This window comes from Megascapheus bottae, chromosome 24, assembly GCF_031878675.1.
Source record: "Megascapheus bottae isolate mThoBot1 chromosome 24, mThoBot2.hap1, whole genome shotgun sequence".
NCBI lineage: Eukaryota > Metazoa > Chordata > Mammalia > Rodentia > Geomyidae > Megascapheus > Megascapheus bottae.
The window spans coordinates 105,057-117,884 of NC_143532.1; the positions used below are offsets into that span (position 1 = coordinate 105,057).

The window sequence follows — 12,828 nt, forward strand, 5'->3', positions numbered from 1 at the left end:
AATAATAATTTTAAAAACCTAGTCTACCTGTGACAATTAGCTGACAGTTTTGTGGGTTGTTTTTCCCAACTTTATTTATTATTATTATTATTATTATTATTATATTGAGGTTTGAACTCAGAACTTTTTTGTTCATGGCTGGCACTCTACCACCACTTAAGCCAAACCTCCAGCTCAACTTTTTATTGGTTAATGGAAGACAGTCTCATGGGCTTTCTGCCCCAGTTGGATTCAAATCATGATCCTCAAGGTATCAGCTTCCTGTATAGCTACAACCACAGGAATGAACCACCAGTGCCAGCTCTTAATTTTTCAGACAACTTTGTAGGCATCAGCCGAACACAGTGGCTCACATCTGTAATCCTAGCTACTTAGGAGGCTGAGATCTGAGGATCAAGGTTCAAAGCCAGCCGGGGCACAAAAGGACCTGAGACTCTTATCTCCAATTAACTCCTAGAAAACGGGAAGTAGGGCTTGGCTCAAGGGTAGCCTTGAGCTGAAAAACTCAGGGACAACACCCAGGCCCGAGGGTAGGGCAGTAGCCTTGAGCTGAAGAGCTCAGGGACAGCACCCAGGCCAAGTTCAAGCCCCATGACCCACCAAAAACAAAACAAAACATAACAAAACTTTGCAGGTATCTATGTTTAGCTTAGGTGCTTCCTTTTAGCAACTAACTTTAACAAACAGGGTCCAGGGTCTCCTGAGAGCTCATCTGTTTTAATTTGTTTTCCAGTTATTCTAGCAGTTGCAGTGAAAGGCTTTAGGTATTAGAGGTCACCTGAGTCCCAAGCTAGGCTGCCTGGCATAGGCTATGCTGGGCTCTCCTGCAAGTGCTGCTTAGCACTACCCCCTCCTGCTCCTGATTCCAGTCCTGTAGGACCTCAGGAAGAGATGTGTCTTCCTCAAGACTGCCAGTGCCCTCCACAAACTCCTCTGCAAAGGGCCGAGGGCCCAATAACTCCACCATGTCAGCCTTCTCTACAACTTCTTTCTCAAGGAGCCGCCTGCCCACCTGAAAAAGATGGCTACCCATTAAACTACTAGGAAGGGCCTGCTTGCACTGAAGCCCAGCACAGAGCTGTGCTTAATGGCCCTGCCATAGGCCAGCCCTAAACCTCAGCAGGCCCACTAGTACGAGTATGGCCTGATCACACTGACCTATGACTCATGTCCCTGGTGGTGCAACTCACCTTCTCCACTTGCTCCCAGCACTGGGTAAGGAGTTCCAAGGTCCGACCATAAGCAGAGCTGGCGAGGCACCGAACTTCCTCATCAATGAGTTGGGCAGTTGCCTCGCTGGAAGGCTTTACCAGAGCTTCACCTTGTCTGGGGAAGTCAAAGGACACCTGGCCCAACTTCTCACTCATTCCAAACTGCACAATCTGAAGTACATGAGAAGCCCCAGTGAGCCATAGAGGATATATATGGCTGTTGGAGGCCATGCACTGGTACAACTGTTCCTTACCTGAGCATAGGCACTTTGAGTGACCTTCCTCAAGTCATCCTGAGCCCCTGTGGTGATTCGTCCAAAGAAGAGATGCTCAGCCACTCTGCCCCCTAGCATCTTGCACATGCAGTCCAAGAGCTGCTCCCTCGTGTGTAGGTACTGCTCCCAGGGAAGATACTGGGCAGAGCCAAGCCCCTAACCCCAGGGGATGATCCATCCCTGTAAGACAGAAGCTGACATCATCATCAGGTCTGTGTATACAGACCCACCTTGCCCAGCTCTAGAAGAGATGACTTCAAGATCAGCTCAAAAGCGTAGAAGGGAAGAAAAGCCCTGCTTGAAACTAACACCCCTTGCTCTTAAAGGCAACTTTGACAAATTCCAGATCTACATAATCCTTGAAAAGTAAAGGCCCATGACCGTGAATATACGATGCCTGGGGCTGGGAGTTTGGCCTAGTGGTAGAGTGCTTGTCTCGCATGCATGAAAACCTGGGTTCAATTCCTCAGTACTACATACATAGAAAAAGCTGGAAGTGGTACTGTGGCTCAAGGGTAGTTCTAGCCTTGAAATAACCCAAGGACAGCACTCAGACCCTAAGTTCAAGCTCTGGGACCGGTTAAAAAAAAATACTGTGCCCATATGTGGTGACACCTGAACAAGCCTGGAAGTTGGCAAGGCCAATCAGTGTGAAATACTGACCTTCACCAGGTGATCTGTGTGCTCCAAGAACCAGGCTACCACTGCATGGCCAGCTTCATGGTAAGCCACAGTTGTCTTTTCACTGGGCTGTAGGACCTGGGTCTTCTTTTCAAGACCTATAAACCACATTTCCAGGGTAGTAAGAGGTAGGGTTCAAAATCTACCCCTTCATAGACTGAAAGCTTGGATCTACTGTCACACTGTCAATTCCAAAGGCTCAGCCAAAAGCCCATCTCTTATGATATATCAGAGGGAAGAAAGGGTTAAGACCCATTGGCTCCATGATGATTTATGTTCTATAGTAAATTCTATCTCCCAGCTCTAGAGGATTTCCCATTCATCCACTCTGCCCATGACCCACTCAGACAGCTCTCATATACAGTGCTTCAGAAGGATACTTTAAGCCAATAAAACAGCTACATATGAGTCAGAGGAACCTATCATTTTCTGTGGCATAACAAGAAGCAATACCCAAACATGACAAAAGAAGAACAACTCCCAGTGTCTTAACCACAGATTACAAAAAGATACAGGACAAGAACAAGCAGCATATGCTTAACTATGTCGGCCTACCACGGAATGAATAATCAGCTCAGTAAAGCCCCAGATGGCTGGCTCTCCTCTCAAGAAGTTCTGGTGACTTTTGCTCTGGGCAACTGAGTTAGCATTGTATCTATTTCCCCAGATATTTTATTTCAAAAAACTGAAAGACTAAACTCTAGGATTACCTCTGGCCTACCTAAGTTTGAAGCTCAGGTGAGGCTGGATGTCAGCTATTGCCTATTACCAGCCTAAACCTCATCTTTAGGAACAGCAACAGAAGGAGCCTAGATCATCCAATACAATATCTAACATTTCCTGATGTGGCAGGAGACCCTAACCCACCACAGATTCCAGGTCCCTCCTATTTGGCCTAGCTAGGAACCTGAAGATAGCTAAGCTAAAGGAGACTAAGTAAGCTGGGCATTTGTGGTACATGCCTGTAATCCCAGCTACTTGGGAGACTGAAATCTGAGGATCATGATTTGAAGCTAGACATGGCTGGAAACAGAGCTGTGGCTCAAATGGTAGAATGTTAGCCTTGAGCAAAAAAAAACTCAGGGACAGTGCCCAGGCCCTGAGTTCAAACCCCAGTACCACCACAAAACAAAACAAAAAGAATTATGCAACTTGTGGACAGGGATGGGGAGGAAAAAGTGAAAGAAGGGCTGACATTGTCCAAAAAGAATTGTATTCATGGACCAGGAGTATTGCCTATTGGTAGACTGCTTGCCTAGCATTCATGAAGACCTGGGTTTGATTCCTCACTACCACATACATAGAAAAAGCTGGAAGTGGTGCTGTGGCTCAAGTGGTAGAACACTAGCCTTAAAAAAACCCAAGGACAATGCTCAGACACTGAGTTCAAGTCCAAGACTGGCAAAAAAAAAAAAAGTATTAATTACCTGACTTATGAAATGGTCACCCTTTTGTACAACACCTTAATATTAATAAAATTACATATATATTTTTATTTTATTTTATTTGCCAGTTGTGGGGGTGAAACTCAGGGCCTGGGCACTGTCCTTGGACACTTTTTACTCAAGGCTAGCACTCTGCCACCTGTGCCACAGTGCCAGTTCTGGCTTTTTCTGTGTATGTGGTACTGAGGAATCAAACCCAGTGTTTCATGCATGTTAGGCAAGCACTCTACCACTAGGCTATACTCCTGGTCCTTATTTTTTTTTTTTAAGTACTAGCAGGGTGGGCCAGGAGTTTGGCCTAGTGGTAGAGTGCTTGCCTAGCATGCACGAAGACCCGGGTTGTATTCCTCGGTACCACATATATAGAAAAAAGCCAGAAGTGATGCTGAGGCTCAAGTGGTAGAGCTCTAGCCTTGAGAAAGTCCAAGGACAGTGCTCAGGCCCTGAGCTCAAGCCCAGGACTGGCAAAAAAAAAAAAGAAGAAGAAGTACTAGCAGGGGGGCTGGGAATGTGGCTTAGTGGTAGAGTGCTTGCCTAGAATGCATGAAGCCCTGGGTTCAATTTCTACGTACCACATACACAGAAAAAGTTGGAAGTGGTGCTGTGGCTCAAGTGATAGAGTGCTAACCTTGAGCAAAAGAAGATCAAGGACAGTGCCTAGGCCTTGAGTTCAAGACCCAGTAGTGGCACCTACTGAACATAAGCTCAAACACCAGTACCACCAAAATGAAAGTTCAATCACGCTCATTCTTTTTTTTTTGGTCAGTCTTGGAGCTTACAGTCTGGGTCTGGGTGCTGTCCCTGAGCTCTTCAGCTCAAGGCCAGAGCACCACTTCCGGTTTTCTGGTGGTTAATTGGACATAAGAGTCTCACAGACTTTCATGCCTGGGATGGCTGTGAACCAAGATCCTCAACTCTCAGCCTCCTGAGTAGCCCCAGTTCCCTTCCTTCCCTCTCTCCCTTTGGAGAATTCCCTTTCTTTACACAGCCAACCCTAACTCTCTTGTTTTCCTAAGGCCCTTGAATGGACTACATATAACTCTTACAAGGCACCAAAAACTGCTGGGAGTGACTGCTCCCAAATTTTGGTTTGGAATACTGATCATGTTTCCATGGCAAAAGTGAGACTGGGCCACTCCAACATGCCTTTCCTCTCCGTGGGCTACAACCTTACCTCCAATGACCCTTTCCATGGCTTGCTCAAAGTACTGCTCCTGGACAGAAGAGCTCAGGTGGCGGGCCGCAATCAGGGTTGCTTCATTGCACACATTAGAAATATCTGCACCTGACCCAGGAAAAGAAAAGGAGTCAATTTAGTACTCCTGAACACCAGAGTTGTACCACGTCAGTTTGCTGAAGGGGAAATCTCTAGCAGAATTTTATATAAACTTCAGCAGAGAACCAGAGGGAAAGAGGAAGGAACTGCTCCAACATTAGTTTTAGCCAGATTTTCTGGTTACACAACTTTACTGAGCAATAATTCACATAGCATTAATGAATACTGATTTTTTTCTACAAATGTTAATGATTGCCACAATCTAGCAAGAAAAGCCCTGAGTTTAAGCCCAGCAGAAAAGCTAAAGAAAAAAAAATCAAACACGCTATGTACATGTATGCAGAAATCTGAATATTCACTTCCAATTCTCTTCAAAGTATAGAGTAGTACCAGGTGCTGGGAGCTTAGGGATCCTAGCTATTCAGGAGGCTGAGTTCTGAGGATTGCGGTTTGAAATCAGCTCAGGCAGGAAAGGCCATTGAGACTTTTTTTTGGTAGATCGTGGGGCTTGAACTCTGGGCCTGGGCGTTGGCCCTAAGCTCTTCAGCTCAATGCTACCATCCTACCTCTGAGCCACAGCCCTACTTCCGGTTTTCTGGAGGTTAACTAGAGATAAGAGTCTCGCAGACTTTAGTGCCTGGGCTGGCTTTGAATCAGGCTCCTCAGATCTCAGCCTCCTAAGTAGCTAGGATTACAAATGTGAGCCATCCTCCATTAAGACTCTTTTTTTTTTTTTTTTGGCCAATCCTGCTGCTTGAACTCAGGGCCTGGGCACTGTCCCTGGGCTTTTTTAAGCATAGCACTCTACCACATAAGCCACAGCACCATTTCCAGCTTTTTCTATGTATGTGGTACCGAGGAATGGAACCCAGGTCTTCTTACATGGTAGGCAAGCACTCTATTAGTAAGCCACATTCCCAGCCCAAATCTAGCATTTATTTTTATTATTATTTTTTTTTTTTGCCAGTCCTAGGGCTTAAACTCAGGGCCTCAGCACTGTCCTTGGGCTTTCTCAAGGCTAGCACTCTACCACTTGAGCCACAGCACCACTTCTGGCTTTCTTCTGTGTATGTGGTACCGAGGAATCGAACCCATGTGGTGCATGGTAGGCAAGCACTCTACCACTAGGCCAAACTCCCGGCCCTGATTTTCTGTTTTAATTCTGTTCCGACTTGTGGCAGGTCCAAAACAGCACTTGAGGTAGGGATGAGTTATATTAATCTGTAGTCAGAGTTTGAGCTCCTAGCAGGAGCAATTCTTTTACTTGTTTTTCTACTAAGAACCCACTCTCTAATTCCTAGCATGTTTATTTGCTTACCAGAATGGTCTGAACCCTCTGAGTGGGTGGGACCTTTAAAATGGCTTCCTGATGTACATATCCCTCCTAAACAGCCCTTCAGGAGTCACTGGTGCCTCACGGTCACTGTATTGAGTCATTCACAGGAACTCTGACCTATAGTGACCTACTACTACTGCCCACGGGTCTTTCTACCGTGGAACCTTATTGCCCTGGCTCCATGCAGTTTCCGGCCCAACACTGGGCTGGTTGTAGTCATACAGAAGTTTACCTGTGTCTGTGGAACAGTGATGAATGATGTGTTCTTTCCAGGCTAGCATGTGAAGGATCTCAATCTCCTGTTCAGAATGTTCTTCCTGTTCTTTGTTATCTGTCCTTGCAGAGTTCAGGAGTCTATTTACATGCAAGTTATGAAACTATTCTAACCGCAGTAGAGATATTAGGATGATTGCAGTTCCAGGCCAACCACGGCAGAAAATCATCCCAAAAATGATGGGATACTTCATATAGGCATAATGCAGTCCAAGCATGCACTTGGCACAAAGAGAGATCTTAACTCAAAAATTCATTGGCAAAAAGCAGGCCTGAGCTACGGGTTAGCGTACAGTACCTGTTTAGCAAGCATGCGTCCCTTAGTTCAAAACCCAGTACTGCACACATGCAAGAAGAGGGATATAGATGGGGCAAATTTGATCAAAGTTCATCATGTACATGTATGTAAATATCACAAACCCTTGGTGCAATTAATTTATGCAAATTATAATTTTAAACAAAACTGAAGGAGAGAGAGGGCTTGAATGGGGCTCATTGGTAGAGCGCTTGGCATGAGGTTCTGGGCTCTAACATTGAAAAAAATTAAAAAGGACGCCAGGTGCTAGTTGTTCACACCTGTAATCCTAGCTACTTAGAAGGCTGAGATGTGAAGCTTGTGGTTTGAAGCCAGCCTGGGAAGAAAAGTCCCCATGAGATTATCTCCAATCATGGGTATACTGGATAAATATGGATATATCTAATGCTGGATATAAGAAAAAGAGAAGGGCTATGTGCTGGTGGCTCACACCTGTAATCCTAGCTACTCAGGAGGCTGAGATCTGAGGCTCATGGTTCAAAGACAGACTGGCAGGAAAGTGTGTGAGATGCTTATCTCAAATTAAGCACCAAAAAAACCCCCCAGAAATAGATCTGTGGCTCAAGTGGTAGAGTACTAGCCTGGCAAGGAAAATAAAAACATAAAAACAAGAAAACACCAGAAAATCCAATGGGTACAAATAGACTTTAGGAGTTGGAGGTGTGGCTCAAGTAGTAGAATGCCAGCTGAGCAGGTGCAAGGCCCTAAAATCAAACAGTTTCAACCAGAGAGAAAGAGAGAGAGAAAAAGAAAGAGACAGACAGACAGACAGACAGACAGACAGACAGACGGACAGAAAAAAAGGACTATGAGCTAAGGTCTCTGAGGCCTTTGAAACATTTCAGGAGGCTCAAAGTTCTACAAGGTAGACATTTACCAGGACCAAATGGGTAGGCACAGCAATCACATACCAATTACAGACAACTAAGTATCTTCAGCTCCTGTTAAGGTAAGGAGCACAACTTACCAGTGAAACCTGGAGTGTGAGCTGCCAGCTTCTGCGCTAGGACATCCTTACTGAGGGTCTCATCCAATCTGAGTGGATGTAGATGGACCTTTGAAGATGGAGGACCTACCTTTGATGTCAGGGGGACCTAATGAAACACACAAGATCTGTGCTCTGTAGGACTTTAAAACAGGGTGTCATCCTTTAGTACCACCGCTTTGGAAAACTACAAGGACAAATAGCAGAGTACTACCTGACCACTACCTGACCAGAGTCAGGGCTCAATGGCAATCCAGGCCAAAGTGCACATAAGCTGAGTTCTGTAGCACATTAAAACACTTCCTAACAACTTAACCAATATAAAGTCCACTCCTAGGACCATGAGAACCAAGAGCAAGCAAAACAGCACTGCTTTGAACAGCACGGGTTATTCACATAGGACCAAGGTGTTCTGATGGAAAAACATCAGGGAAAGACCAACAAGGAGAAGGGACAAATTCTAAATCATCAAGTTTCTATAATACTGTATGAAAGCCAGATACAGTGGCTCATGTGTATAATCCTAGCTACTCAGGAAGCTGAGGTCTAAGGATTGTGGTTCAAAGTCAACCCGAGCCTTTAGGCACTAAAGACCATGAGACACCTCTCCACTTGAAAACAGGAACTGGTGCTGTGGCTTCAGGGGTAGGGCAGTAGCCTTGAGCTGAAGAGCTCAGGGACAGTGCCCAGGTGTAGAGTTTCAGCCCCATGACCAACCAAAAAAAAAAAAAAAAAAAAAAAAACTGTATGGAAATAAAACCTGGAGGAAACATCTGCTGCTTCATTCCCACAGCTATGCACTGCAGTAATATTGTGACAGAACTCAACTGTAGAGCCCAGTAGCAACATGGGTAGTTCAGGGATCTCCATATTCTCACAATGTTGTTTACTTCAAAAGTCCTATCAAAATCTCCCAGAAACTCATAACCAATGTTCTTTTCAAACTTTTAATCCCAGAAATTGGGGCCCAAACATGAGTACCTAAGCAAAATGTACTCACCAATGTATATCTGATGATCAAACCGGCCAGGCCTTGTCAAATCTAGGTCAAGGATGTCAGGGCGGTTGGTGCCAGCACCACCACATTGGTGGTAGAATTAAACCCTGAACAATAAAAAGCAGGTAAATCTGAAAGCCCAAGCAGGTACCAATATCTCTCTGTATATGCCAGGTCAGGGCTCATATCAGCTCCACCTACCTTGTGCTGACCCTACTTCAGAGATCATAAAGCAGGCATGAGACACTGCCCAACTGCTCTGGCCCAGGAAGATTCAACTCACAGAGGCCTGATTCTGGTTCACAGAAGGAAATCAGACCTTCTGTGGCTGATGTGGAACTTTACAGCCTGGGACTAGGGTAACAGATGAGTCCCAGGGCACATCCTTCATCCTGATACACAAATGGTTCTTACTAGCCTTACATCACATGGCACTTTCTCTGCTCCTTCAGTGTTCAATGGTTCCAACCACCCAAGTTCTTAGTAGGCTTGCAGGATCCAGGGAAAATAGCTAGATGAGACAGATAAGGGACTATGCAGAGAACAGGGAAACTCATCTATGGGAAAGGGACAACGACATTGGCTAGGTGTCCACATCCCTCTCCTCACCACGGTTTGCTCTCCAGAAGAGAGCACAGCAATAACCTAATTATGTTGGGTACTAAAGTCAATAAACTATGTGAGCAGGTATGGAAATGTCTCTGACATCAGGTATAAGATGTTCCCCAAAAAGGTCTACTTCTGAGAATGACTGGAGCAGGCACAGACGTGTCTCTGACACTGGAACATGATCTGTGCCAAACAGAGGGTACCGTCAATGATCAGCTCCCAGGGAAAACATAGGGAAACTGGGTCTGTTATGAGCTTTCTGATTAACACTACCCTAACATATACTGTCACAGCTCATTACTGGGGATGGGTAATTTCAACAGCTATATCAGGTCTCCCTGTGTGCTGTCCCCTTTGGCTAGTTTTACTTCATGTCCTTTCACCATGATAGACCACAGCTAAGTACAACTGCAAGCTAATCATATACCTTCTCCTGACAAAATTAAAACCTGGGACGGTATAAGGGATCTCAATACAAACTTGAAACCAAAGAGATAATAAAATTTTCCAAAGGATCAGTGGTATCTTTTCCAAGTACAAAAACTAGCATAAACACCTAGACACATCCTATGAAGGCACAGTCTTGCCTAGAATTACTCTGGGGTGGCAGGACAATGGCGATGCTTCTTAAAGAGCAAAGCAGTGTTCACTCCATCCTCTATGCAACATCGACCTATTCTCCCACCTCAAAGCAAGGAGGTTTTCACTCCAGGCAACTCACTTCCTGCTAGAAGGCAGGAGAATGCACCCATCTCACCTGCTGTTTCAGGTGATTAGAAACTGAACACCGTCCATGTCTGCCTAAGTGCAGCCTTCCTCAGGAAAGGAACAATTGGGAGTCTTGCTGGAAGAGACAAAAACTAGTAGGGAATCACATGACTTTGTGCCAAGGTAATACTTATGAAGTTGAATACTTACAGACAAGGCCAGCAGTATAGAACTCCAGGTGGAGGGGCCAGGAGTTTGGCCTAGTGGTTAAAGTGCTTGCCTAGCATGCATGAAGACCCGGGTTCGATTCCTCGGTACCACATATAGAAAAAAGCCGGAAGTGGTGCTGAGGCTCAAGTGGTAGAGCTCTAGCCTTGAGAAAGTCCAAGGACAGTGCTCAGGCCCTGAACTCAAGCCCAGGACTGGCAAAAAAATAAAAAATAAAAAAAAAAATAACTCCAGGTGGAGGGAGCTGGGCCCTCATCTGAGCCCTGTGAACTTGGGGCTGCGGGTTCCTCCAGAGCTATTGGAACCTGTAGGGGGCCATAGGGAGGGGGAAAGAGTTCAGCCCATTTTCCAAGGAGGCTAGTGCCTCCTTGGAGAATGGGAGCACGAATGTGTGATCTCTTGGTCCGAGTGGCCAGAACAGTTGAATTAGACACCTGTGGAGGCAAAAATGACTTAACCCAGGCGTAGGGTTCCCCCCTTTCTCTATCAATCCTCTCCATATTATATATGGGATTTAATCAGGGTGTCCTGTTCCGGGGCAGACGGTAATTTCCTGAACCTTTCGGATGGTGTCTAAATCAGAGGAGCCACTAGCCGGCCATTCAACATTGAACATGGGCCACTCAGTGGAACAGAATGTGACCCATTTCTTTTTCTTAATGATTACACTGTTGTTGCTGGCGGTCTCCAGTATATCCTGCCAATGAGCAAAAGTTAAATCAAGGGGAGTAGAAGCAGTATTTCCCATCTCAAAAAATATAGTCAAACCAAAACCACACATAATACAAAAAAGTACAAACAAGTTTAGACAAACAAATTTGACAGAAAGTCCCTGGGTTTTGTTTCCAAACGGCGCCTCCTCATGATTGGAAGCTGCCCAAATACACTTGGTGCGAAGAGGAATCAGAGAGACTCCTTCCTCCCCTCCCTGGGGAGTGTCATCAAACCAGACGGACACCTCTGCTTAGGGTCCAGAAGACCCCTGCCCAAAGTGGGGATCGGGAAGTCTCCCGTTCCCTCCAGGGTCACTGTCCAGACACGTCTGCCCTAGTGAGAGCCTACCAACCGCTACAAAACGAAAGTAAAAGGACAATGACACAGACACAGACGGGAAGTAGGCAAGTGAGCGCTCTTACCGGTCAGAAGGCAACAAACCTTTCGGGCTCCAGAGGGTTCGGGTGGGGCTCCTGGGGGATCCAGGACAAGCCCCCAAATGTTGTGCCCAGAGGAGGGTCCCCCAAAGAAGACCACAGAGATCGAGGTGCCCGAAATGCAATCAGCAAGGTTTTATTGCGAGATCCAGGCCAGGCAGGACCTGGTCCTCAGGCCCTCGACGCAGCGAGGCTGGGAGGAGTTAATAGTCACGTCTCACACGGTCTTTTTAAACCACAAACCACAAACGGCTGCTTAAGTAAGCAGGGACAGAAGTTTCGGACCAAAGCCACAGACGTGTTCCGTACAAACTGTTCTTCCCTGTTTTTGTTCTTTTCTGCCTCCTCGTGAAACTGGTTAGCAAGCTTACTTTTGAGAAACCTTGTGAAACTTTGATAAGCACATATTTGATGGTTATGAAACCAGGGTTAGTTTGCGGGGTCATCACCTTAAACGGAGTCTGGGGTTTACTGGGCCTTCATCCTGTTCTTGAGTGTTTTTCACTCAAGGGTGGCTCTCTACCACTTGAGCCACACACAGGGATGGGTGGTGAATCAGGTGTAAGCCTCAGATTTGTCAGACGCGCTTCACTGCCGCTGGGGTCTGAGAACCCAGGGCTCCGAGGAGGAGAGAAATTCAAAGGAAAACCCCTCAAGATCCGGCTCCGGAGATAACTGGAGAGGCTGCCAGAACCCGATCAGCGCGCTTGGGGACAGGCGTGTGCAAACAAGGGACACAGCGGGACCAGGAGACAGGGAAGACAGAGGGAGAGCAACGGCGGGCGCTCAGGGGGCCACGGCACCGGCGGCGGGCGGCGCGCGCCACGGGAGGCGGCACGGCACCGCAGAAAGCACCACACCTCGCGGAAGGCAGCTAGCGGTCGCAGCCATGCCCAAGGCTGAGACCCGGAAGTGGCCGCTTCAACCCGGCTGGCGCGGACGAATGGCGTCACCGCAGCGCCGAAGGCTGAGACCCGGAAGTGGCCGCTTCAACCCGGCTGGCGCGGACGGATGGCGTCACCGCAGCGCCGAAGGCTGAGACCCGGAAGTGGCCGCTTCAACCCGGCTGGCGCGGATGGATGGCGTCACCGCAGCGCCGAAGGCTGAGATCCGGAAGTGGCCGCTTCAACCCGGCTGGCGCGGACCGATAGCGTCACCGCGGTACCAAGCACAGCCCCTCGCCCCTCCGCTCAGCCAGGTCGAGCTACGTCTCCCGCTCACCTGCCAGGCGGTGCCTTGCGTCCTTATGTGGGTCCCGACTGTCCCACTGCTGCCGGTGCTGCCACCGCATCGCCACAGCACGGCGAGCGGCCGCCTACAGGCAGGGCGACACGTCC

At 47.2% G+C, this 12,828-nt stretch overlaps 1 pseudogene across 1 annotated transcript; it reads right to left on the reverse strand.

Moving 5' to 3' along the window:
* Positions 1 to 581: 581 nt before the first annotated feature.
* LOC150046721 (mitochondrial inner membrane m-AAA protease component AFG3L1-like) lies at positions 582 to 9,068 on the reverse strand (annotated as a pseudogene). Its single transcript, XR_016539518.1, has 7 exons — positions 8,799 to 9,068; positions 7,781 to 7,907; positions 4,787 to 4,897; positions 2,150 to 2,265; positions 1,466 to 1,666; positions 1,191 to 1,382; positions 582 to 1,012 (listed from the first exon to the last, which is right to left on the reverse strand). The product of XR_016539518.1 is annotated as a mitochondrial inner membrane m-AAA protease component AFG3L1-like (transcript).
* Positions 9,069 to 12,828: the final 3,760 nt, after the last annotated feature.